This window comes from Oryctolagus cuniculus, chromosome 6, assembly GCF_051225735.1.
Source record: "Oryctolagus cuniculus isolate XC-2025 breed Fujian yellow rabbit chromosome 6, ASM5122573v1, whole genome shotgun sequence".
Taxonomy (NCBI): Eukaryota; Metazoa; Chordata; class Mammalia; order Lagomorpha; family Leporidae; genus Oryctolagus; species Oryctolagus cuniculus.
The window spans coordinates 96,533,014-96,560,975 of NC_142872.1; the positions used below are offsets into that span (position 1 = coordinate 96,533,014).

The 27,962-nt window shown below is 39.5% G+C and overlaps 1 protein-coding gene across 29 annotated transcripts in view; it reads right to left on the reverse strand.

Moving 5' to 3' along the window:
- NCOA2 (nuclear receptor coactivator 2) overlaps positions 1-27,962 on the reverse strand; it is a 299,083-nt gene that overhangs the window by 197,550 nt on the left and 73,571 nt on the right. The window contains exon 1 of one of the 29 annotated variants that reach the window (XM_051844539.3): positions 24,194-24,216. The exons of 27 other annotated variants lie outside the window; for them this stretch is intronic. The gene's annotated coding sequence lies outside the window, so the exon portion shown is untranslated. Of the gene's footprint in view, positions 1-24,166; positions 24,217-27,962 lie in introns of those variants that run through there. One more of the 29 variants, XM_051844540.3, reaches the window with a different exon arrangement.

The window sequence follows — 27,962 nt, forward strand, 5'->3', positions numbered from 1 at the left end:
CCATTTGGAAAACGATTTATAAGCTTCTTATCATCCAATCCAAAAATTTCACCCCTAATATGCTGTATGTCCTCCTGTGGGAAAAGATGTCCATATAAAGAATTGTATTTGAGTGTTCATAGCAGTTGTTGTTCACAATAACCTAAAACTGGAAATAATACAAATGTTCATCAATTGGAGAGTGGATTTTTAAAAATGGATTTATAATGGAGTCTCACTCAACAACATGCTAATAAAAAGTTAAATTAATTTTTGAAATGCACCTCTGTGTCCTTGCTCTTTTTGCCATCTGTGATAGCTAAGGGTCCCATGTCAGTAGAAGAATCTAGAGACACTGTAGCTGTAATTGCAAATGGTGGCATGAACATTTGGCAAGGAGCCTGCATCAACTAGCAGGTTGGGTAACAACATATTTGTACTTTAAGGCAAAAAAGTCAGACACACCATACACTAAAAGGCTACCAGCTAGCACTATGGATATTTAGGTTGAAGATTTTTTTAAAGGGGGTGAGAGTTAGGAGGAGATATGCTCACATTACATTTTTATTTAATTCATAAAAAGTGAATAAAACCAAACCCAGAGGAAACAAAGTAAGTTGGGAAGAAAATGAAGTGACATCTGCAATACTGGCTAAAAGAATTATTAATGGCAATTATCACGGAAGGGTCCTATTTTGTTTTTTAATTTAACAACACAACAAACTAAACCGCTATCAGTGACTGTGTATTCTGTGAGCACGCTGGGCAGAGGACTTTACAGTGTGCCACCTAATCTAATCTTCATAACAACCCCAAGGTGTAGGCACTGCTGCTGCCGTCTCCACTGTGCAGACTGAGAGAGGTCGCTGGGCAGTGAAGTACTCTGTCTAGCGCTATGAAGCTAATGCTCAGGTAAAGCCCAGACTCTAACCTAGAGAGTCTGGTTCAAGAGTCCATGAATGGTCTCACCATTGCTCTGTTTACTGTTTTGTCAATGCCACTGTTTTTGGCTCTTGGATTTGAAAAAGAAGATAGCAGAAATGTGATCAATTTGAAAACTGCCTTCTTGTCATTTTTGGCATAGTACCAACAAGAATAGCAAAAAGCACATTCCTACATCCTGCACCAGTGGCAATGATACTATTAACAGATTGTAGCATTAGTTTTTTCCTGAGCCCAGAATTTTCTCCAAGTTGCCACCAATCAAAGGAAGCCACCCCAAGTGATCACAGTTCGTATGTGAGTGAAATATGGTTGCCAACACCAACCAACCAATATGACGTCTGATAACAGACTGTGGCATATTCTACTGAAAAGGGATGGTAAACAAAGGAGGGGCCCTGCATCCACTACACACACACAAGCTTCCAACTAAGCACACCTTGAACGCAGTGTGTTTCCAGTAATACAACCTCAAGAGGAAAGTCACACCTTCAAGACGTAAATAGGAGAAGTGCTTCAGGTTAATGAACAGAATATATTATTACATATATTACATATATATGTAATACAAATGTGTCCCAAACTATATACATATAGTTTTCATATAAATTTTAATGAAATAGAAAAATCTCAATGTTGCGTTACAGAAGACTTAGCAAGATGTAAAGGATGTACAGTAGGCATGCCTAGTAAACTTCCCCAATTAAAGTTGATGGTGCTAAAAACAGGCATCCAGATAGACAGATACGTGTGCTCTCTGTCTCCTGCCGTGTGCCTGTGCCGCCTCAGGACCACCAGCAAGAACGCCATCACTAGAAACTGAATGAATGGCGCCTGCTTGATCTTGTACTCTGAAACTCTGGAACTGTGAGCCAAAATAAATGTTTATTTTTTATAAAGTTAAAAAAATTAAAATTTGAGTCCAGACCATAGAATAATAAAGTATAAATTAATGGATTAATTTCTATATATAATACTAATAAGCTCATGTTTTCTTGGTTTAACAATTTTCATTTTTCAAAGTCTTTTGTAAAAGGATTAACTATATTAAGCCAAAACACCTTCAAAATAACATTTAGCCTTTATAACTTATAGATAAACATCAATGATCTAACTTCCACCTTTGAAAAAAATAACTTAATTCACTTAGAGAAACCTTTTACTAAAACTGGTGTTTAGAATTAACTGAAGTCAATCTTAAGATGTTCCTTTGTTATTTTAGTTCAATTCAATAAAATGCTGCAAAGAGTATAATTGTTCATAAGTTAAACAAGTAGGATTTGGATTTATATTTTAATATATTTCCATATACTCTAAATGAAAAAAATTCCTTTGTCATAGTTAAAACAGATACACGGAAAAGGATGTATCATCAATTTAAAAATTCTTCAGCTATCGGGGCCAGTGTTGTGGCATGGAGGGTAAAGCTACCACATGTGATGCTGGCATCCCATATGAGCGCTTCATATTCTGGCTGCTCCGCTCCCAATCCAGCTCCCTGCTAGTGAACAGCCTGGGGAAGGCAATGGAAGTTGGCCCAAGTGTTTGGGCCCCTGTACCCACGTGGGAGAACTGGAAGAAACTCCTGGCTGCTAGCTTTGGCCTGGCCCAGCCTTGGCCTTTGTGGCCATCTGGGGAGTGAACCATCAGATGGAAGATCTCCCCCTCTTTGTTTTTCCCTCTCTCTCTCTGTAACTCTTTCAAATAAATAAAATAAATCTTAAAAAAAAATTCTTAAGCTATCAAAAATACCTCTTAAAATACAGTTAAGTATACATCCACAATATATGCATGATATAATAAAAAATAATATATCCATCACACTCACAGATCTCATAATGACCCTTCTGTTCAATCCTGTCACCCACTATGGAGAGAGTCACTACAATAAAGCAACTATACATAATAAAATAGTAACTTTTCAAAGATCAGTATTTTTGCCCAGAGATAGATCTAGAAGAAAAGTTAATCTCATATCTGTAGTTCAATGTACAATGTGCAAATTTGGAAGAGGACTAAAGATACTAAATTTGGAGTCACTAACCTGAAAATAGCACTTAAATCCAAAGGAATGGTTAGGATCCATTAAGCAGGCGATATAAAGAAAGGACAGCTGGAAGCCTGGAACTGAGCCCTGAGGGACTCTTACACTGACAGGAACTGGCCAAAGAGAATGAGAAGGAATTACCTAAGGAAGTAAGATGAAGACCAGCCAAGATGAGTACCCTATAGAATATAAGAAAAGTCCAAGGACAGTATGGTCAACATTGTTCAATGCCACTGAGAATTAAAGTTTCTACTTAATTTGGCAATGAGAAATTACTGATATCCTTTATCAGAACAGTTTCATTAGGGGGATAAAGATATAAATCAGACTGAAGAAAGCTGAAGTGCTGACAAGTGAATAGGAAATAAGGATCTGGACACAGCATGTGCAGATGACTGCTATCATTACCTTACGCTAAAATTTATCTTCCCCTCCAGAGAAGGGGAGGATAAGGTTTCATCCATCTTTGAGCAAGACAACAACCTGCTGCTGGACGAGAGAGTCTTTAACAATGCTACTGCTTAAGTTCTGGGCTTGATACAGGGTACTCAGTCAAAAGATTCACAAAACAATGTTTAACAGAAGTAAGCGATTGGGCAGAAATTAGTCTTTCTTAAACGGGAAGAAAGGCTCTCTCTCCATCAAGACTACAACATGCCACCTGACAACAAACCCAGTTCCCACATACCAGGGCCCTCCCAAACAACCAAAAGTTTTATTGTTTTTCTCTCAATAACTTAGATTATGAACTCTCCTCAAAACTTTACCTTCTCCTTAGGCTTTTCTTGCTAATAATTACTGCAATAACCACTCTGACCAAAGTAAGTCTACAACCTTTCAAGTCTTTCAAACACTAAGACTATGTATCATACATATATTAAGACTTTAAGATCATAGGATAACAAAGGAGAATGTCCCAAACGTAACCTTAAATTAATGATCTGCCTACTTAGGACAGGGAAGTCTCTATCTAACCCCCAACACCTAGAAGCAACCCTCAAAGACCAGTTCAAAGGGACCAACAAAAACCTTCATCCACCAAAGGCCCTATTCCCCAAATGATTGTCACTGTCAATCACCACCTCCTACAGAGAGGCCATATCTAGCAACAGTATATGGCCACATTCAGATAATCATTTTACTATAATAGTGGGAACATCTTTTTAAAAACACACCAAGGATGTAGGAAGGTAGGAATGGAGAGTATCTTCATGAAAAAGGAAGATGCTACATAATACTATTTATAACCAAGAAGAGGTAAAACAATTTGTCTAAAGTTGAGCTTACAACGACCTAGATGTAAAACCCAGGTCATTTGACTACATACTACCTATCCTAATAGTCTGCTAGAAAGCACCAACCCAGCAAACCAAAAAGAGAATGCATCAAACAAACTTTTTTAAAAAGAAGATGAAAACAGCTCATGTGTACATGAACAGGTGTTCATGGCTGCATTTTTTTAATCACAGCAAAGTTATTTTCTTTGACTAAATTTGTAAGTAAACAATGAGTATGTCAATATTTTACAGAAATATTCTAGAAAGAATATAGTACTCCAACAACTAGCAGCAGATTGAGAAAAGCTTTGCAACTCACTGTGCTGGACAGTAGAGGGCTTATCCCTGGAGTAATTAGTCTCCAGTCACATTTTTATTACCCTCCTGTATGATTTCACTGAGTCATGCTAGGGATCCCAGCGTCACTCAGAAGAAATATTATTAAAAAAAGAGATTTCATCAGAAATTCATGTCACTACATAGGCCTGGACAGAGCTCCCCATTTTGTTAGAAAAAAATTTTTTTAAATGCAATTGTTCATTTTATTAAGTGCCTAGTTCTAACCAAAGCATCAGGAATAAATGAGGAATTTGTAATCATCTGGCAATAATAACATTTTGGAAAAAAAGTTACATCTGGAGGAAACTTAGAAGTCATCTGTTCCAACTACAGTTTTATAGATGGGAAACTAAGTTTCAAAGAAATTACAAGTTGAGTAATCCTTATCCAAAATGCTTAGGACCAGAAGTGCTTTGGACTTTGGAACTTTTGTATATACACAAGGAAATATCTTGGGGATGAGATACAATTCTAAACACAAAATTCACTTATGTCTCATATACATCTCATACATAGTCTGAAAGTAACTTTATACAGTACTTTTAGTTTACCTTACTTTGTGACCTATTACGTAAGGTCAGCAGAGGAATTTTCCACTTGTTGGCATCATATCCATGACCAAAAAAGTTTTGGATTTTTGGACTTTCTGATTAGGGAGGTTAAACCTATACTACATCTACTGACAGCAGTACTTCTCCCAGAAAGCCTGACTAATGGAATTTCTTTGAAAACAGGAATAAATACATCCTAAAATCTTTGTTATACTATTACACCTTAGCCAATTGCTACTCAAACTTTCCTTCATGGAAGAACATGATATACACAAAATGTTATTTAATGGGCTTCTTAGCTGTTTTTGTTTTGTTTTGTTTTGTTTTGACAGGCAGATTTAGACAGTGAGACAGAGTTATAGACAGTGAGAGAGAGACAGAAAGGTCTTCCTTCCATTGGTTCACTCCCCTAATGGCCACTATGGCCGGCGCTACACTGATCCGAAGCCAGGAGCTGGGTGCTTCCTCCTGGTCTCCCATGCGGGTGTAGGGACCCAAGCACTTGGGCCATCCTCCACTGCCCTCCCAGGCCACAGCAGACAGCTGGACTAGAAGAGGAGCAACCGGGACTAGTACCCGGCGCCCCAACCAGGACTAGAACCTGGGGTGCCGGCGCCGCAAGGCGGAGGATTAGCCAAGTGAACCATGGCGCCGGCCCTGTTACTTAGTTTTGAATCTAGAATGTATAGATAAGCTATCTAACTCTACAAAATTATTGTTAACAGTGCAAAAGAAGATTAGTGTCCCAACATCCTAAGCTTACAACAAGGGAAGTTACCATTCAATGTATATTTTTGCTTTTTAATTGACATACAATAATACATATTTATGAGAGTATAATGTGGTTTTACAAAGCTATTTCATTATTGGCTTGCTGTGCCTATGTAAGCCAAAAAAATGGAAGAATATGATTGTGCAGGATAAAAGCAGTCAATAAAAAATTCAAAGGGCTGTGACAAAACTTGAACTCTATCTGACACAAGAATTGCATTAAGAAAGAAAATAAAAACACAATCCTGAAACCCAAACTGGTTTCAGCCAGGAAACCAACCTATAGTAGTTGAACTGTTCTCCAAACTAGGGCCTCAAGAATGAAGAGTATTTATAAATATCCATAAATTATCCATAAAATTGTCATTTTGGTGAAAATCTATAATTAGCTAACATGGATATGCTGAATTGCATAACTATTATATACTGACATTTAATTTCACTATTTGCATTTATGCTTACAATTGTGCTAGAGATCAGCACCATTTTCTTCAATATCAAGTCTTAAAAGGCAAAAGTTTCTGTAAGTTCAAGGAAAAGGATGGGGAAGATTTGAAATATAAGACTACTTTTAAAAGTTCACAGAAAATGATTTGTCATAGAATAAAAAATTTCTGCCAATCTATGCATATGAGAGGGTCTTCAAAGAGTTCATGAAAATGCGTATTATGAACAGCCACACATGGCTTTAAAATTTTTTTTGCAGAAAATAAGCTTATCTCTTCATTCCATTTTCCCACAAACCTTCTGAAGTGCCCTGGTAACTTCACAGAGCTAACAGTGCAGTACAATACGGGCTGAATTCCATGAAACCTGAGCTCAGCACACTGTAAACATCAACTCAGCGGCAGCCAAACACTGCGTGCTGAGAAAGATTTAGATCTTATTGATCAGGTAGCCTTGTTTATATTTAGGTAGTAAACCTGTTTTTGTTTTATAGGTCCTAATGAAACCAAAATCTTTCTGCAATGAAAATGAATCTCCTAACATACTAAACTGGTAGCTTTTCATGAGTTATTACCCAAGTAAATTTCCCCCATTAGTTACATAATAAATGTCAATAAAACATAGATTTAAAAAAATCATTATAAGTGCATGTTTTTCATTTGTTTGTCTGCTTAAAGATTTATTTATGTATTTGAAAGTTAAAGTTACAGAAAGAAAGGAAGACACAGAGAGAGAGCTTTTCCATCTGCCGGTTCACTCCCCAAATGCTCTCAACAGCCAGAGCTGGACCAGGCCTAAGCCAGAAGCCAGGAATTTATTCCAGGTCTCCCACATGGGTGCAGGGACTCAAGTACTTGGACCATCTTCCACTGTTTTCCCAGGCCATTAGCAGGGAGCCAGATCAGAAGAGGAGAAGCTGGGCATCGAACCAGTGCCCATACGGATGTTGGGATTACAGGCGGCTGCTTTTCCTGCTATGCCACAACACTGGCCCCTCAAGTATATGCTTTGTGTTTCAGAAATTCCACTGACAAATCAAACATGGTTTCAAAAATGTGTCTCTGAAATGTGGCTAAACAACAAAATTTTCATAGCTTCAAACCTAAATGAGAAAATACATAGTACTTTTTTCTATATAATTTTTTTTTCTTTTTATGCTGAGAGATAAAGCGACAAAGAAGGAGCTCCCATCCTCTAGTCCATTCCCCGAATGCCCACAATGTCCATGGCTGGATCTGGAGCCAGAGCCAGGAATTAATCCACCAACTCCACATGGGTGCTCAGCACCTGTCCCCTTCTAGCTTCCTGGGAGTCACAGCTGGGAACTGAACCCATCCAGGCACTCTGGTATAGAAGATGAGCACCTTCACCGCTAGGCCCAATGCCTGCTCTTTAAAGCTAAATTTTACTAAATTTGAAGGATTCACCTTTGCTATTAGATTATGAGCTTACTATTTTATGGGGCTAGTTTTCCTCTTATTTTCTGAAATGGTGATGGTAGTAAATGATCATTTTTATTTTCAAATACTGGTTAGACAAAATTCAAAAGCTGCCAGTTGTGTGTCCTTTCCCTAGATTTTGGAGACGGTTTTAACAATACATGAACTCATAACCTCTGGGTATCATTGGGCTACAAATTATCTACCATGAAATGGTGTGTTTGTGTAGAAACACATACATAGATCCATACATAGATTTGGGGATTCTTATCCTAAGGAGGAATTTTTTTTTTTTTTTTGAGCATGAATTTTGAATCAGGAAGTCCTTGCTTCTACTAAAAGGAACTTAATACTCCTCTCTCTAGCCCATCTAGTACAGAGAGCACGCTGGGCAGTCAGGCCACAAACTGCAGCACAAGGATGAGAAGAGAGGCAATATGCCCAAGCGCTTAGCTACTTAGAAACAGTTATTTTGGTGGACATTCTAGAATAAACTGCAGCCCAACATGTTAATGATAAACATCAAGAAGTGACATATACAAAACATAAACTCTGACCAGAAACTGTGGAAGATTAAAGCCAGCTATAAACTCTTTGCAATCCACCTCCCTCATCTATCCCAATTGGGAAATGAAATGTAAGTGCCTTCCCTCTGAAACCAGGAGATGGGTTTGATCAATAGTATGCAGGGCGAGTGATGTTCCATGAATTGCTCCAGCCCAGAGCTCTTGGAACTCTCAACCTCAGCACCCTGAGTTACTAGTTATTGATGTCAGACACCCTTGAAGCCACCAGATGAGGAGGCAGTCTGGACAGACCCCGTCGAGAGGCAACCAGGAAAAGGAGAATGAGGCACCTCGTGGGGCCCCAGCTGCGTTAGAGCCCAGTGGTTCCAAGTTCCAAGTCTTCCCAGTGAGCTCTTGAGACATCATCCCCATAGACAAGTCATCTCTGCAAAGCTCTGTCCCAGCTCCTAACCCACAGAATCAGGACATGCAATAATAAATTGTTGCTTAAAGCAAGAGATAACCAGAATAAAACAACAACCAAGCTTTCCACATATAGTCCACAAACAAGAGACATCACAGGACGGCTGACTGCAAACCAGAATGGCATCTCACCCAGAAAAGTCTTACGACAGCTGAGGATACACATAAACCCATCCATTCACACATCCAAACAAGTATTCACAGCAGAGGATCTATAAACAGAGCGAATCAGGCTCTGGGGACATCCAGACGTCTCTTCCTGCTTACAGGGACACACCCCCATAAACCCATCATATGTTGAAAGTATCTTAAGTGGAAAGTACATTTCACGACCTGACCTACAGCACAACCTAGCTCAGCAGCCCAGACCCCGTGGAGCATCGCTTGTTCCGCTTCCTGAGCCACTGAGTGGGAGCTGTGCTGGCTGCTGCCTGGCACTGCACAGCACTAGCCAAGGAGAAGATCCAATTCCCAGTTCCAAAGGCCATTTCTACTGAGAGCTATGGCTTTAGTGTCGCCATGAAGTTGAAAGATCATTCTGTTGGCAGCCCTCTGTAATAGTTTAAAACTCAAGGGGCTTCCATAGCCTTGGAAACTCATGACTGGTGCATAGGGAGATTACTGATGCCATAAACAGGAGTGTCAATTGGTAAAGTCAACAACAGGAGTCACTGTGCACTTACTCCTCATGTAGGATCTCTGTCCTTAATGTGCTGTACATTGAGACTTAATGCTATAACGAGTACTCAAACAGTATATTTCACTTTGTGTTTCTATGGGGGTGCAAACTGTTGAAATCTTTACTTAATGTATACTAAACTGATCTTCTGTAAAAGAAAAGAAGAAAGAAGAAAGAAGAAAGAAGAAAGAAGAAAGAAGAAAGAAGAAAGAAGAAAGAAGAAAGAAGAAGAAGAAGAAGAAATTATCAATTCCCAACTTGACTCTCACTGGGATTAAACATGACAATAGGTCTTATCTGATTTCATCATGATTTAAAAAATCATCTATTATTTTTCACTTTGTTTCTGTGTGGTAGCAAACTGTTGAAATCTTTACTTAATGTATGCTAAACTGATCTTCTGTATATAAAGAGAATCGAAAATGAATCTTGATGTGAATGGAAGGGGAGAGGGAGTGGGAAAGGGGAGGGTTGCGGGTGGGAGGGACATTATGGGGGGGAAGCCATTGTAATCCATAAGCCGTACTTTGGAAATTTATATTCATTAAATAAAAGTTAAAAAAAAAGAAAAAAAGAAAAAATGCAAAAAAAAAAATAGTTTAAAACAAAAACAAGGCCTGCCTTCAAGGAGCTTGCACATTAGAAAGCATTACTTACCATCATGTTTTCCTGTATACTTTTCATTTTTCCCTCACAAAAATAGCCAGCCTGTCATCAACATAACCTACAATTCAGATCAAATCAAAACATACACCAAGCTCCTAGGCTGACCCAGGGTTTGAGTTCCTCTACGAGCAGGAAGTGAAGACTGAATCGAAATCCCACAAAAGGTCCTGTGGAGTTTGTAGTGTTTAAGCATGCTCTAGTTAACTACAGTATACTATAAAATGTTGAGGTTCTCATTTCAGACTGTAAATTGGAGGCATGCGTAACTAATCCTTTTTCTTTTTTTCTACATAAAGTATCAGGTTAAAGAACCTTTTAGAGATCCCGTTACAACTGTGCCCACTAGACCTTCCTGAGTCTCCTGCAGCCAAGACTCTGGGACCCAGAGCGGACAGAACAAGTACGGTCAGTAGGAAGCTGTTGTTTGGCAAGATTTATTTCTGTCTAGGTGTGCTACAGTTTAAACAAACACTACTATTCCAGTGACTAAAATAATTTTAACTGCTTCTTTTATTAAAACACAGTTTAACCATTCATAATGTAATTCTCAGGGTTCTAAAATTATTCACACTTTTCTATTTGTGGAGTTTCTCTATTCAAATTTCATATGCCACCAAAGAAAACACAAATAGAGAAAATTATTCTACCAGGTATTTTTAAATATAGGGAAACGTTTGATCTCACACTGTTCAAGAACAAAACAGTAAAGAAGTGTGTTTATGGTCTCCTGTGCGAAAGACTGTGGTATGCCTCTAGAGCTGGTCCTGAGCAAGTGTCAGTTAACTGACAGCAACATATTTGCTTCCTGATTATTTTTTTAAGTGTGGCCAATTAAAAACAAGCAATGCTATTTTCTGTCCTAGTAGTAAGTGAGGAAAGGAAAAAAGGATGTTTCCAAGAGTGAACAATTCTATTTCAAAATACTGGAAGAGACATGGTGGTGGGAATACAGGCTTGAATACTGCATTCTGAAACTCAGAACAGTAAAGGTGACAACAAAGCAACAGCCTCAGTTATAAGCTGGCTTGTCAATGTCTTTTCTCATAATTTCAATCATGGCACACTACACAGTAATGTCCCAGAATTTCTTCTTTAAAAAACACAAAAAGCAGACAAAAAGTTCTCATTGCTAAACAGCAACTTACTAATCTTTTAAACAGAATAAGGGACAAAAGTCACAACAGAGCGCTGGGCAAGAACACAGGGCAGAAGGTAAAAAACAGTGACCCTTGCCTTCTGTCAAGAGAAAGCAGTGGGAACTGGGCAGAAGCCCCAGCTCAGGGTTCCTTTCCTCTAGATGCCCTGGATGGGGCCCCGGCCCTCGTCCTGGATGTCCCTGAGACATCGTCAGCCATCGGCGTCCTCTGTGACAAAAGGACAGTGTGTCATAAGGAGCTCCAGACTCTTAATTAGCCCTATCAAAAAAAAAAAAAAAAAAAAAAAGAAAAAAAGAAAGAAAGAAAGAAAAGAAAAGAAAAACAAACAAACAAACAAACTCTGGTCCCAAGTAAAGACTCACTAGTCTAAACAAAGAAGAGTTTTAAGACATCCTCAACTTCCACTGCTTAATTAAGGTAAAATTATTTTCCTAAATTTACCCCAATACCCAGCAGTAGACTCCATTTCTCTGCTTCGCAGCCACTGTGAAGGTAGACAGAGCGTGTAATTATGATGTGCGTCAGGCAGATGCCAAAAGGGAGGCTCAGGGAGGATTTGTGATTTGATTAAAGTCACTCAGCCAACAAAAGCCTAGAAATCAGATCCTCTGACTCTCAGCTCAGTGCTCACAAGAAATTTCCAGGAAAATCTGGGAACTGCAAAATAAATTATGTACCAGTTAAGAAATTTAAAAAAATGTGTTATTTTAAATGTATACACTGTTTCTTTAAGTCACACTGCCATACTGTCTTGAATTCTTCTAAGAAAACACAATTTTAGATTTTTGTATCTCAAAACTATTTTCAAGATTCCTGGTAGGAAAATCCCAGTCACTTACTATGTTATCAAAATATTATCCTCCTCAAGGTTTCCTAAATTGGAATATATTCATTGCAAGGGGAGAAATGAGGTCTATAGTGATACATGTTTTCAACATTTGTGAATTTACAATTCCCATGAGCTTTGTACTTCAATGCGGCATTTCACAAATTTGTTGAACGATACACATTTCACTCTTCAAAAATACTGTCATTACACAGTGCTATCTTTCTACAGTGCTTCAGTTCTAATGAACAAAATCATCTTGGAAATACTTCTGTACATTTTTCAAAAAATTTTTTATTTCTTTATTTGAAAGGCAGAGTGACAGTGTACATTTTTACAAGATGATCAGTTCCTATATCAAAAACAGAATTATAATTTACTTCCCCCAACTACACATTTTCCTACTTTCTGAAAAAGTGAATTATAATTTGTACATTCAATAGGAAAGCATTCCTTTTCATTTTTTTTCCTGAAAAGATGTAATCCAATGTTGTGCTTCACAATCAGTAACAACTTAAAAGAGGAACTATAAAAAAAAAAAAATTTGTAACCTTCAGGCATACTCCTGGTGACAACAAATGTTATATAAAAGGTCTCCTCCTCCAGGAGGAAATGACTCTCTTATCACTGTGCACTTACTCCCCATGTAGGATCTCTGCCCTTAACCTGTGGTACTATGAGAATTAACGGTAAAACTACTACTCAAACAGTACTTTATACTGTGTGTGTCTGTGTGGGTGCAAACTGGTGAAATCTTTACTTAGTATATACTAAGTTGATCTTCTGTATATAAAGATAATTGAAAATGAATCCTAATGAAGAATGGGATGGAAGAAGGAGTAGGAGATGGATGTTTGCGGGTGGGAGGGTTGTTATGGGGGGAAACTGCTATAATCCAAAAGTTGCACTTCCGAAATTTATATTTACTAAATAAAAGTTTTTTTTAAAAAAAGAAATGACTCTCTTTAAAAATCCAAGAGGAGACCCCCACTACAAATGAAGCGGCTACTCTGAATCTGTATCAGTAGGACAGGTAACCAGGGGAAAGGTTCATCAGCAAAATAGTATTCGACCCAATCTCAAGCTATTATTGGGACTGATGTCTAAAATTGGGAAGCAAACATTGGCAGGTATAGAGTGAATCAAATTATTTGATTGCAGAGCCCCAGTTAACCTAACTGCAACATGGAAGGGTGGATGACACCCTGTTTATAAAATAACAAACTCTGAGGCAAAGGCTAATTAGCTAACGTGAACTTGCCTTGTGCTCATGATTTTACAACACCAGGAGAATGGACTGAAATCCCAAAGGGATCAGACATCGCGAACCCTTCCTCCAAAACAACTGCAAGATCCCGAATACAAATTAACTGAACACACTTTCTTTTTTACTTCCATCTAATAATGTTTAGCAAGTCCAAAAATACTTTGAAATGCTTCTGAAAATGTAAGGCAGCTTGGAAACTCGAGCTGTTTTTAGTAATGGTATTTTAGAAGTGGTGTAACTTACCACTTCAGGCAGAGGTATGACTCGTCACTGGTAAGAGTGTGACTCGGCAGGCTAGAAAGAGCTATTTTGAGAAAATAAGAGATTGTGGGTTCTAGGCTCAGACCTCACCCTTCCCCTCATGTATATGAAATTTAATGCTCCTGCAATTCACAAATCAAATCTCTGTTTAAAAATGGAGGAACTGCCGCAGAAAAAATTATACATTTGTTTTTAAAGATACACAAACAGAATTGGTTTTAGGAATAGAAGCAGTCAAGTGGTGGCTAGAAGATTTTTATATATTTCAGTTACTTCCTAATCCTTAAATGTTTACACAAGTCTCTCTCCTCTCCTCTCCTCTCCTCTCCTCTCCTCTCCTCTCCTCTCCTCTCCTCTCCTCCCTTCTCCTCTCCTCTCCTCTCCTCTTCCCTCCCCTCCCCTCCCCTCCTCTCCTCTCCTCTCCTCTCCTCTCCTCTCCTTCCTCCTCTTTCTACTGGACTTCCTTCTTTCCATTATAACCACGTTAGAATTTAGAAGGCAATTCTGTTAACCAGGCCACTGCAGTTCTTACATACAGAAGAAATTTCAAATGTAACTTCCTTGTCCACAAATACATGAACAAGATGCATTTTAAAATAAAGTACAGAATACCACAAAAAGACTCGTGGAAAGGTATCAAAGTATAGCATGCTTCACCAACCTATAGTTATCCTATTTCCAGCGAGGGTATATAATTATATAAAGTGACCTCTCTCCAAATGAATTCAGACTCCAAGCACTAGATTAAGGAATAATGCAAGTCTAAACCCACTTAAGAAAATAATAACCAGCAGCATTTTTTTTGGAAGTCCACATTAAAAAGATGAAACTACCCAAACATCATGATGTAATAAGCCTCCATGAGAAGTAGCTGAAGGAGATTCTTAAACTAGAACAAAAACCTTGCAACATTTATTCACCTTCAGTTCAAGTCAAGGAAATTGCTGTGAAGATTTTGAAATGTGCTTGCATTTAATGTTTGTTTTTTTTTTTTAATTTTCATCTACTTGAAAGGCACAACAACAGAGAGAGAGAGAGAGAGAGAGAGAGAGAGAGAGAGAGAGACCCCAGCCCCCTGGCCTTATTCTTTAAATTACATTTAGGAAATGAACGCTGCTGGACTATGCCATATTTAAAGAGCATTTCCAGGTGGGCACTCTGGCGCCATAGGTTAAGTAGGTGCTTGGGATGTCCACATCCTGCAAGGGAGTGAAGGTTTGAGTTATGGGCACTCTGCTTCTGATCCAACTCCCTGCTAACGAATCCTGGGGAGGAAGCTGATGATTGGGTCTCTGCCACTCATGTGGGAGACCTGGATGGAGTTCCTAGCTCCAGGCCTCAGCTTGCCCCAGTCCTGGCTCTGCCTTTGAAATAAATAATTTTTTTTTTAATAAAGAAGTTCAATGCAAAAGGTGGTTATTAGGCATTCTGGAACTATTTTCCACTGATAGTTAGGCTTTTAAGAAAATTAAAACTGCATTATTATATGTGTCAAGAAGACTACTGCCTCTCTCAGTTGGCAAATGACCTGAGAATTCAACCATTTCCCACTGAGGTATTCTGTTATAGATAATATTAGGAATGGAGGTGTGGTGTGTAACCAATTTCTAGAGACCATTTCCTTCAGTGTATCATTTTACCTAACATGAGGACAGCAAGGATCAACACTGACACCACTCACTCCTACATATCTGAGCCTTTTCATTAATTTCACTGTCCTCAATCTCTGATATGCTCAGTGGAAAACTGGAGGGTCCAGTGGGCTTGTACAGGGACGGCAGTTTTGCAGCACTGTGGAGGGCAGTGCATCACGTGTCATCATCACGTCCTGACCACGTCGTCCAGGAACCAGTCGAGGCATCTGGCACTGATTATAAAGGACAGATCACCTAGCAGGTTAGTAGTACACAAGCCCTTCTTTGATTTCTTCCTGTTTCCTTTTGGTTATCTCTTCGGGCATTCAACACTTTTAAGGAAAAGAAAGAATGAAGACAAATGAAGTGAAACTCCAGGCTTTGAATTTCATTCCCAGTAAGAGCACTTAAAAAACAAACAGAACAACTGCTTACACTCTGAAAAGAAAACATACTAAAACACTAAGTGGTTGTGTAAAGGTGGTACCATTAGGGGTAATTTCTCTAATGCCCACACCTTCTAAATTATAGTTGCATTATTAATAGCTATACTTGAGTATAAGAGTAAAAGAATCTATGGGGAACTTAGTTAAAACTAACAATCTCAAACATTTGCACTATCTTGGGCTTCTATCAGAGTAAAAGGAAATTGCCTGTATAACTTGACAATGTAAACAAACACAAAAATATCTGGTACTTATTCCCGATCTCGCTGTCTATGAGAAGGAAGGGAAACAAATAAAGGGAAAAGAAAGCCGTGGAGACACACCCACAAACCAAAACCACAAGAAAAATAATCTAATACCAGACGACAGGAGGCAGGGGGACTGAACGAGTGTCTACGTAAGAAGCGATTGTGCAACACTAACAGAGCAAAACCACATTCTTGTCACAATGCTCACCCAAAGCCCAGTGCCTTCCAAGAGGCCACACAGCAGGTGGACCAGATAGGTAGGGACACAGCAAAAGAAAGCAGTTGGGCTCAGGATTGCCCTGAGCCCTCACCTGGTTCAGATGGCACAATGCTCTTCAGGAGAATGACACAGAAACCAAGCTAATAGCACCCAAGAAGGTAACTCTTAGAGGAAAATCCTCGGGAAGTACTGCTCTGGAGGTGGATCTCTTTCGTTAACAAGGAAACCTCCGAGGTATTGCAGGACATGCTTCGCAGAGAGCGTCATTCACGTGGCATCTCATGTCGAGAGAATGCAGCACCACCTACTATCTGCACAGACGATCCAGAGTCAACCCAGCTCTCGGTAACGACGTTCATGTGAACACTCAGGGTCTAGGTTCCTCTCCAACTCAAAGCACCATACGGTTGAGAAGAATGTCTTGTTAGATTTGGAGTCGCAATGTGGTTTACAAGGGCTCAAGGCAGTTTAATAGGCTATTTTAAAGGCACCAAGTTTTTACCAAGCCCTGGGAGTGTTCGCTATGAAACTACCTTGATCAACTCAAAGAAGCCAGACACCTTCCTACACAAATCCCAAACACTTCATTGCAATCCCCACTGCATTCTCTAAGGCAGCACCATGGTTTTGTTTCCAGATCACTCAAGAAATTGCTCAGCCAGGCCCAGTAATCCCACTTCTGGGGATTTACTCAAAAGATTTGAAGTCAGTCTGCTAAAGTGATGTCTGCACAACCACGGTCATTGCAGGTCATTGCTTGAACAATAGCCAAGTTCACAACTCAACCCAAGAGTCCATCAACAGATGAATGCATAAAGGCGTGTGGTATATAGCATGGATGTATATGAATACTACTCAGCCTTTACCAAGAAGAAATTCTGTCACTGGAACAACACAGATGGAACTGGAGAACATTATGCCAAGTGAAATATGCCAGGCACAGGACGACAAATATCTCACGTTCTCACTTTCATGGGGAATATGAAACAATCAAACTCACAGAGGCCGAGAGTGAACAGTGGATACGGCTGCTGCTGGGGGTGGGGTAGGGGGAACTGGGAGATGATGCTCAAACAGTACCAAGTCTCAGGAGGAAGAGGATTGGGGGGAGAAGGCTCTTTTGAAAACCTATCACACATAGTTAATGGCAGTATACTGTGTGTTTCAAAATAGCTAAGAGTAAATTTCAAATGTTCTCATCACAGAAAATGAATTCTTGAGGTGATGGCTATGTTATTAGTTTGATTTAATCCAAATTATATTTATAAATCATAGCATTGCTTTATGCCCCCCCAAGTATATACAATTATAAATCACCAATTTACAGTAATTTGGAAAGGAAAAAGGATGTACTCATCCAAAGGAGAGCTGAGTGGGGACCTGATGCACGGGCAGGGAGACCTCAACTTGCTTTCTCACAGAGGAAGCGTTCCAAGCAAAACACACTCCACCAGGCTGGGCACAAAACAGTAGGCTTTCCCTCATGGTAGGAGGTTGGCTACTGCCACATCTACTTCATCGATGTGATTCCTAGATAATGCTTTCCTAAGTTATAAAATACAACTCTTTTCTTATAAATTGACCAAATGAGTAAGATTATCTATAAACTTTCAGTAACTTATTGATTTCTTCATATCACCTAAATACAGTCCTGAGAAAAATATCATGCTTGCCATTAAATCTAGATACACTGAAAGTCTATAGCTCAAAAATTTTTTTTTTTTTGCATGTTTCCCACTGAAAACTGCTTCCTTCAACAAAGCCATTAAGCCTTTAGGTCTATGTTAAGATTATTAACATGGGGCCGGTGCATGGCACAGTGGGTTAATCCTCCACCTGAGGTGCTGGCATCCCATATGGGTGCCAGTTCTAGTCCTGGATGCTCCTCTTCCGATCCAGCTCTCTGCTATGGCCTGGAAAAGCAGTAGAAGACAGCCCAAGTGCTTGGGCCTCTGCACCTGCATGGGAGACCTAGAAGAAGCTCCCAGCTCCCAACTTGAGATGGGTCCAGCTCTGGAGTGAACCAGCAGATGGAAGACCTCTCTCTTGCTCTCTCTGTAACTCTAACTCTCAAATAAATAATAATAAAAACCATTAACATGAGTTCGTTCCTAAGGATTTACTGATATTAAAGACAAACAATAGTGATAAGGCAACACATGTGGCATAGATAAATAATATAAACTTTTTTTCTTAGAAAGCAGTATTCACTCCAAAGACAGCAAACTGTACTTTTCAATTTCAGAAAGACATCAATTATTATATGATTACAAGCAATATTGTTAAGAGTAATAGGAATATCTACTGCTGCTAACAGCTAACATCAATATTTGGAACTCAGCACGGTTCTTTCTCCAGTTCTCCTCCTCCCTGAGAAACAGGTTATTAGGAGGTGAGATTCACTTGAGCTCTGGAACCCAACAAGCTACAGCTCAAATACTGACTTCTGCTATTTACTGTATGTGTGACCCTGGGCAAGTTAATTAACTTCCTTTGGTCTGAGTTCCTTCATTTGTAAAATGGTTTTAATAAATCCCATGCTGAGTTTTTAAAAGAATAAAGAAGAAATTCACATACGCAGAGTTCCTGAGGAAGGGTCTAGTCTTAGTAGGTGCTAGGTAATGACAGCAATTATTGTTATCCTTGTGGAAGCAGCAGGAATCAAACAGCTTCCCGTAATTTAGCCAGAAAAGCGAAATACTCAGGACCTTCAGAAATATTTCCTAGAATGTGCTTTTAAAGTCATTTTTAGGTTTCTGAGTTCTACCAGGACAAGACAACATCTTGTCATACACAAGTTAGGCTGTGTCATAAGACTCTTGTATCAGGAGCTCTCTTGACATTAGTGAGAAGCAAGCAGATGTTCCATTAGTACTTGAAACCCTAGGACTGCCAATTACTGAGTCAGATTTAACTAATACATAAACTACTCAGACTATGCTAAGCACTTTGGGAGGCTGCATCAAATTTTTCAGCAGCCAGTCAGCGAGTATTTATTGAGTCCACTGAGGATACAGCTATGCGCTGGAAACTTGGCACACACATCAATGAACAGACATAATCCCCACCCTCAGAGTTTACCAGCTAAAGAGGACAAACAAACAACACAGAGGGAAAATGTAATGTTTTTTAGCATAAGGTTAACTCAGAATGGATATGCAGGATGGTTTGGTGGACAAACGATGCCCATCAGAAAAGCCGCTCTGAGTCAGTAGGTTTTGCTGTTTTAAAAAATGGGAGAAAATATAATAGATGACTGATGGAAGACAGGCAGTTATAAGTATATATTACAATTTGGATATTGAATATAACAACAGCAAGAAAGCACATCAAGACAGAAGTAATTTTCACAGTGAAGAGCAAAATTATCTGGGTTAAGAATAATTAGCAAACTTCAAGTCACTAATGTTAAGACTAATACGCTAAAAAATAATGACTATTTGCATTCAAGTCTCAGCTTTGCTCCCAATTCCAGCTTCTTGGTGCATCCTGGGAGCTGAGAGGTGATGGCTCAAGTAATTAAGCCATTGCCACCCACATGGAAGAACCGGATTGTGTTCCCACTCCTGGCTTTGGTCTGGCCTAGTCCCAGTTTTTGCAGGTACCTGGGGTGTGAGCCTACATTTGGACAATCTCTGTCTCTCTGCATTTCAAGTAAGTTTTTTTAACAGACAAAAAAAAAAAAAAAGATTATGTGCTATATTATATCCTTTGCTAACTATTCAACCTGGGGAGTTGGGGGTGGGATTCACCGCCTGGGGATACATAATTTATTACCACAACCAAGTTTCTACAAACAACAGGTAAATTAGATTGCTGGGTGTATGGTTATTAATTGTTTCACCTGATGAATATGTCTACCAAACTAATATTCCTACCACTTGATAGAAGCCTATTAAAATAATTTCCAGGTTTTTTAGGAAACATAAATGTAATAAAATAAAATGGATCCCCCTCAAGAGGGTCTAAAAATTCAGGAATAATATTGTGTACATATATAAAATATATATATATAGTGTACAATAATATAAAATTCAGGAATACTATATACATGTACACACAACATTCAATGTTATATGGCAAATTAGCACAGCATTTCTAGGGTCATCCTGATCCTCAGTAGAGATGAACTTGGTTCTCTCAACAGTCTGGGGTCTTCGTTCCTAGCCCCAGCCCCTTGCCACACCTGTGGCTAGTTCCACCCACCACCCTAACTAGCTCTGCTACTGGTTTTTCTCTCCCTTTCCAAATCTGTCTCAAATAATAAAGGATTCCACTTTTCAAAGTTTATTTGCATATGCTTAGCATACACATTCTTGGGACAAAATAAAATATGTAAGCCAATAATTGATTATTCTACCTCAAATGTCTGTTTTCTCTATCTTGTCAATAATGCTACCTCCAAAAGGATACAATGAGGTTTACTCTTGTCATTTTGTATCCAAAACATAATGTAAACTTTCTTTCATTCATTCACTCACTCATTCTCTATGAATTCATCAAGTACCAAGTACTGAAGGTGCAAGTAGAGAAAAGCTGTACTAATATCATTCTTGCCCATGCATTATATACTCTACAGATCAACAACCTCAGAAGAAAATGCATACCCTTTCTCATCCATTCCAGGAAGGTTTTGCTGTCCCTGGAACTTGCTCCAGAAGTATTAGATCTTCTGTTTCCAACCTTGGCCTCATGTCTGTAGTAGCTCTTTCAGTTCTACCCTTCTCTCTTTAATGAAGTTATCTTTCACTCTTGTTCTTTTTAAAATTTCCTTTTTAAAATTATAAAACAAATAAAAATTCATTGTGGAAAATAGAGAAAAGCATAAAACAGAGGGGAAATGTTCACTACCCCCCGCATGAAGTAACTTTTGTTAATATTCTAGATAATATTTTCCTTCGGTTTCTTTCAGGTGTTTTTCTTGTCATATCTTTAAATATGACTAACTGTAAACTTTATATTTATTTCTCCTCACAACTACTGCTGTTGCTATCATAAGAATATGGCATCATTTATCTAACCATTTCTTCCCTGTTATACAGTCCTGTTTCCATTGTTTCACTATTTACAGAAACTGTATGATGGAAATTTTTACATACAAATCTTCATTTGGATACACAATTAATTCCTAAGCATTCCTAGGTCAAAAGAGAGGATCAGCCTGCAAGCCTTCTGATACATAAAGCCAAAGTGACTTTTTAGAAAAGTAATACTAGGAGCCAGCACTGTGGCTCAGCAGGTTAACACCCTGGCCTGAAGCGCCAGCATCCCATATGGGCACCGGTTCTAGTCCTGGCTGCTCCTCTTCCAATCCAGCTCTCTGCTATGGCCTGGGAAAGCAGTAGAAGATGGCCCAAGTCCTTGGGCCCCTGCACCCACGTGGGAGACCTGGAAGAAGCTCCTGGCTCCTGGCTTCAGATCGGCGTAGCTCCAGCTGTTGCAGCCATCTGGGGAGTGAACTAGCCGATGGAAGACCTCTCTCTCTGTCTCTACCTCTCTCTGTAACTCTTTCAAATAAATAAATCGAATGGAAGGGAGGGGAGGGGAGGGGAGGGGAGGGGAGAGGAGGGGAGGGGAGGGGAGGGGAGGGAAATTAAATTATACCAATGTGTAATTCTTGAAAATGTTCATTTAACAGCTTAATTAACAAAGGACAATCTTTCGCCCATTTATCCATTTTACTAATTTAAAAAAAGGTACCTTAACTAAAGTTCTCCTTTCTACTTTTTTATTTAAGAATCTAGTCTATTTATAGAGGCTAAAATAGAACCTAGCTTCCCCCAGAATCATTGTCACCTCACCTGGCATTCTGGTCTTTCTGGCCAAAGCTTCGTCACCTCTACCTCATCATAAGTGGAGGTCATTACCACCAAAACTATAAGCTGCTGACTGCTCTCCCTGGGACACACCTACCATTCTGGTAGCAGACACAGCTTAAACGGAGCCACCAGGAAACCAGCCTGTACTACCCTGTACTACTCCTCATCTCCACACAACCGGCAAGACAAGCCAAACACTGTGTTAAGCTTGAAGAGACTTCCATCGAAACTCCTAAAGTTCTTAATGATACTCCTCTCAATTTCTCCCAGCACCCATAATATATTTAAATGTAGTACAATTTTCTTTTAACTTTTATTTAATGAATATAAATTTCCAAAGTACGACTTATGGATTACAATGGCTTCCCCCCCCATACCGTCCCTCCCACCCACAACCCTCCCCTTTCCCACTCCCTCTCCCCTTCCATTCACATCAAGATTCATTTTCGATTCTCTTAATATACAGAAGATCAGCTTAGTATAATGTAGTACAATTTTCAAAGTGGACTAGTACTTACAATACAAACTGTGAGTGTGAGTGAGTGTGTGTGTGTGTGTGTGTGTGTAGATACAAAGCACTTGTGTTCCTACCCTCAGTAATCAATTCCTACCCACAGATCCATCAGTCTGTGAATACACAGGAAAGTACATAAAGTCCTCTTATTTAAGTTCCCCCACATACATGTGAAATGATACAACCATTTCACTGCTGTTAATTCGAAACAGTGAGAGCATCACAATTCATGCAAATAAAGCCCTGGAAAACTGGCCTTTCTGCTTTTCACCTACACATACACACAGCCAGCTGTGATCCCAGAACTACACAAAGAACTTAAAATAATGTGGAAGACATGTCTTTTGTAAAATATGTAACAAGGAAACGTCACGTGAGAAAAACTGTTAGGGAATTTGAATTTCTTGTATTACTTACAGACGATGGATCATGAAGACTGGTCATAGCCTCCATGGATCCAATGCTGAAGATTTAAAAAAGCTACTGCAGTGCCTCATCCATTATGCAGCTTCACTCCTAAACACACTGGTAACTCTTAGCTCTCTTCCCAACCCTCCAGACTACCCAGGTACATAAAAGGTAGAACAGGGACAGTGAGACTTGGCTTTCACTGGTCTTAGACTTTAAATAAGTGTGTTGGTAGTAGTCCCTCGACACTAACTTACAAAAGAAAGAAACAACCTTAAAGAAATACAAGCCCTTGACTATCTCTGCTGAGGTTCTAATAAACAATGCATTTACTGGGTTTCCCTAGAGATGGCACTAGGATTGGATGATCAGTAATGCACTCGTGCCCATCCCAACAGTCCTCCATCAGCTAGCCCACTTCACTGCCTTTGCTTAAGCTAGCTTCGTCTGACTTCAAAGTTTTTCATTTCTATTACAAGATTACATATATCCTGAAGTTTGCTCAAGAAGATTAATACATCCTGCTGGTGCCATCTCTTTCCTTACATCACAGGCATATATGAACAGTCAAAGGAACAACCTTCAATTTAAATGGGCAACAATCCTGCCTTGTACTCATTTGCATTGTGAATAGTAATATCATTTAAGGAATCTGAAATATTCAAATTTAGTATGCTGGTAACAAAGCACTCAACAGAACAAGATTACTAGTAAATGTGAACATGCATTGTAGACATCTATGAGAAAGCTTGACATTATTCACAAAATCTATAATAATCAATTTAAATAAATATTGTTCAAAAAATATTATAAAGCTTGCTAAGTACCAAAACTGCTCTGCTTGAACTGACTGTATTTCAAAAACATTTATTTTAAACAATTTTCAACCCAACCTCTATAATTAAAAAATGGGGGCATAAAATCACAACACTAACTGATGAAGTTAACTCAGTTAAAAGCCAACCAAAGAGACAAAGGAAAAGTACAACCTCACAACATGACTTCACAAATAGGCAAAACGTTTCAATTAAAACAAAATTTAAGAACGGAAACACGGAAAGAAATTTACCTGGATTACTAACAAGATTTTTAGCCTTACTAGAGCAAGCAATCATATAGTGGAGCATTTGACTAAGCACAGGTGTAGGAACGGAGTTTAAAAGACAGAATAAAGATACAACTACACAGATGATAGACAGATGCACTAGACAGACAGCTAGATACACAGAAACCAACCAACCTCCAAGTTTTAAGCTGCATTACCCACCAGAGACTTCCAGCAATCCCCAGTCCTTCGGGAAGCAGCATTTTAATGAACCGGCTACATGCATCTCAGAGACTCAACCCACATTTCCTGATTTCTATGACAGATTGTCATTAACCTACCAAGATCACCAGGAATGCAGTACCAGTGTAGCCACACTTAAATAAACCTTTCATCTACTTTGAGCAAAACAAAAACACTGTGAAACTGGTATGGCAAGTTACACAACTTAGCACCATTATACATCAGTTTCAGATGAGACTCGTCATCATACAGGAGACACATACAGAAAAGTCACACATGCGTAACTTGCACGGGACCAGGGAAAACAAGAATTATCAATGCAAGTAATTTTTAGCAGTAACTGCTTGTGAGATTATATAAACCAGCTAATGAATAAGATTCTAGATAAAGCTCTGAGGATTATATGTAACTTCTGTATTTTGATTAACAAAATTCTTGATTTTCACTTACAAAGGTCTTAACTGAGTTCTACAACAAAATTTTTATGCTTCTATACTTCCTGTGACATTTCCAGAGAAAATTTTTCTTGTCCTCCCCAAGTCTCTTGTAGATGGATAGCATTTATAAATGATTCTCTGAATAGAGATCTTTATCCTCTTAAATGCATTTCATTAACTAAAATTCTAAACAAGTAGTTCTAGAATAGTGAGCTTGTTCCTTCTATGGAAGAAATGTGTTAATATCAGGGATTAAACAAGCAATCAAGGCTTGCTTATAATAACAGAAAATAGCAGAAACAAACTTCATCAATGTTCAAGATCACGTATACACCTATTAAGGTCTACACAGAAATAAGTATAGGCTTTTCGCATTAAATATTTCTCATTTTAAAACAATTTAATTTCCAATTCCCTGACATCAAATTAGATATTCTACTAGGATAATTAAAATTTAAAAAAAAAAAAAAAAGAGTGAGGGGTTGGCGTTGTGGCACAGTAGGTTAATCTGCCACCAGCGTCCTATACAGGCATAGGTTCAAGTCCCAGCTGCTCCTCTTCAACCCAGATCCTTGCTAATGTGCCTGGGCAGGCAGCAAAGGATGGTACAAGTCCTTGGGCCCCTGCACACACTTGGGAGACCCAGAGAAAGCCCCTGGCTCCTGACATTAGCCTGGCCCTTCCCTGGCTGTTGTGGCTTTTTGGGAGTGAACCAGAGCATAGAAAATCTCTACCCTCTCCCCTTCCCTCTCTAACTCTGCCTTTCAAATAAATAAATAAAATAAATCTTCCCAATACATCGCTGAAGGAGTGTAAACTGATTTAGCCTCTTAAAGAACTGATAGAACAGTTGTCCCTTAGTATTCAAGGAAGTAAATTTTTTTCTCATTAATTTTCCATGCATGGTTGGTACATCCATGGATGTAGAATGCAGACACACAGAAGTCTCAGATATACGTATTCAAGCTCAAAACATATTATTTTCAAGATCTAGTAATTTTGCTTGGGGTATATATCTAAGAGAAGTGAAGGTTCATGTCCACCAAAAACATGTACAAGAATATTTATAGTTTTATCCACAATAGCCTAATCTGGAAATGACCCAAAAGTCCATCAATAGAATTAATAACTAAATTTCCAAAAAGACAGTGTGGACTCCAGTTGGGAAGCCCAAGTCCCATATCAGAGTGGTTATGCTCAAGCCCTGGCTCTATTCGAAGAAACAAAAGAGTTGCATCCCTGCCACCCACGTGGGAAACCTGGATTGAGTTCCTGGCTCCAGCTTCAACCTGGCCCAGTCCTAGCTATTGCAGGCATTTAGGGAGTGAGCCACACACATTTTGTGTGTATGTGTGTGTGTCTTTCTGTGTGCCTCTGTCTCTCAAATGAGAAAAAAAAAAAATAGCATATCCAAATAACAGTGCAAAGCAAAAAAGAAAAACTAACACTACAACACAGATGCTGAGCTAAAGAGGCTTGACATAAAAAGAGCACATCCCATATGATTCAACTTTTGAAAATTCAAAAATAGTTAAACTAATACGTAGGTAATATGGTTTGGATGTTGAATGTCCCAAGGCCCAGGTGTTAAAGCCTTGGTCCTCAGTGTGGCACTACTGGGAGGTATTAGAACCTTTAACAGCCGTGGGGAACCTTTTTTTCTCCAAAGGGCCATTTGGATATCCATAACATCATTCATAACCCATACAAAATTATCAACTTAAAAATTAACCTGTTCTAGATTTACTGAATTTTGAGTCCAGCCTGTGGTTGCCTTGGCAGGGCCAGACCGAACGATTTCGTGAGACTGATATGGCCGGTGGGGTTGGCATTCCCCACCCCTGCTTTAGGAGATGGGGCCTAGCAAGAGGTTCTTAGGCAATAATAAAATAATAAAAGCCTGCGCTAGGGATGATGCCGTGACCTAGCAGGTAAAGCTGCTGCCTGCAGTTCCAACAATGCCGACTCAGGTCCCAGCTGCTCCACTTCTGATCCAGCTCTCTGCTATGGCCTGGGAAAGCAGTAGAAGATGGCCCAAGTCCTTGGGCCACCATAGCTATGTAGGAAACCTGGAAGAAGCTCCAGGCTCCTGGCTTCAGATCAGCCCAGCCCAGGCCATTGCGGCCATCTGGGGAGTGAACCAGCAAATGGGACCTATCTCTCTCTCTCTCTCTCTCTACTTCTTCTTTTTTTTTTTTTTTTGGACAGGCAGAGTTAGTGTGAGAGAGAGACAGAGAGAAAGGTCTTCCTTTGCCGTTGGTTCACTCCCCTAATGGCCGCTGCGGCCAGTGCACCGCGCTCATCCGAAGCCAGGAGCCAGGTGCTTCCTCCTGGTGTCCCACGCGGGTGGAGGGTCCAAGGACTTGGGCCATCCTCCACTGCACTCCCGGGCCACAGCAGAGAGCTGGACTGGAAGAGGGGCAACCGGGACAGAATCCAGCACCCCGACCGGGACTAGAACCCGGGGTGCCGGCGCCGCAGCGGAGCATTAGCCTAGTGAGCCGCGGTGCCAGCCCCCTCTGCCTCTATGTCTCTGTAACTGCCTTTCGAATAAATAAATAAATATTAAAAAAAAAAAAAAAGAAAAGAAAAAAGCCTGTGCTGGGGCCCACCCAAGCTCTGCTCCTGGCCCCCTGGGTGACTCTTCTTCTGCGTGCTCTGTGGGGGCCTTCGCATGCCAGTTGAACCTTGAGCATCCAAAGCTGGGAGCTCAGCAATCTCTCCTTGAGTAGCTTGCCTTAGCTATTTCGTTACAGTACTGAGAAGCCGACTAACACAGTGGGACCCATCTGCATCGATAGTGACAGAGATCACAGTAGCAGTTATCTTGTGGTGAGACACTAGTGGAAAGGGGTGTGGGAGGGAACTTGCTAGGGTACCAGTGGAAATGTCTTTACTGATATGTACACATTTCTTGGCATATAGATTTGAATGCATATAGGAAAAGTCGCCTGAGTCACATTCCATCTTAACCCTCACTAACTCCCTGAGCTGTAGTACATTATTCAGCCTGCCTAAGCCTGACTTTTTCCCTCTGGATGGGGATAAATGTCTTTCACATGGAGTTGATGTTAAGATTACAAAACACTCAATAAATGGCGGTGGTGGTGATTGCTTCTATTACCTGGTTTCTTATTTGCATCAAACGAAGAACATGATGAAAAGACTATGAATGTACATAGTAAAAAAAAAATAGCCACAGGAAAAAAAACCTCAAGAAATTAGAATTTGGCAGTCAAATGTCATAACATTAAAGCAATATGCTGAAGACAACTCAACAAAAATTCATGTGCATATTTACTGAGTCACAA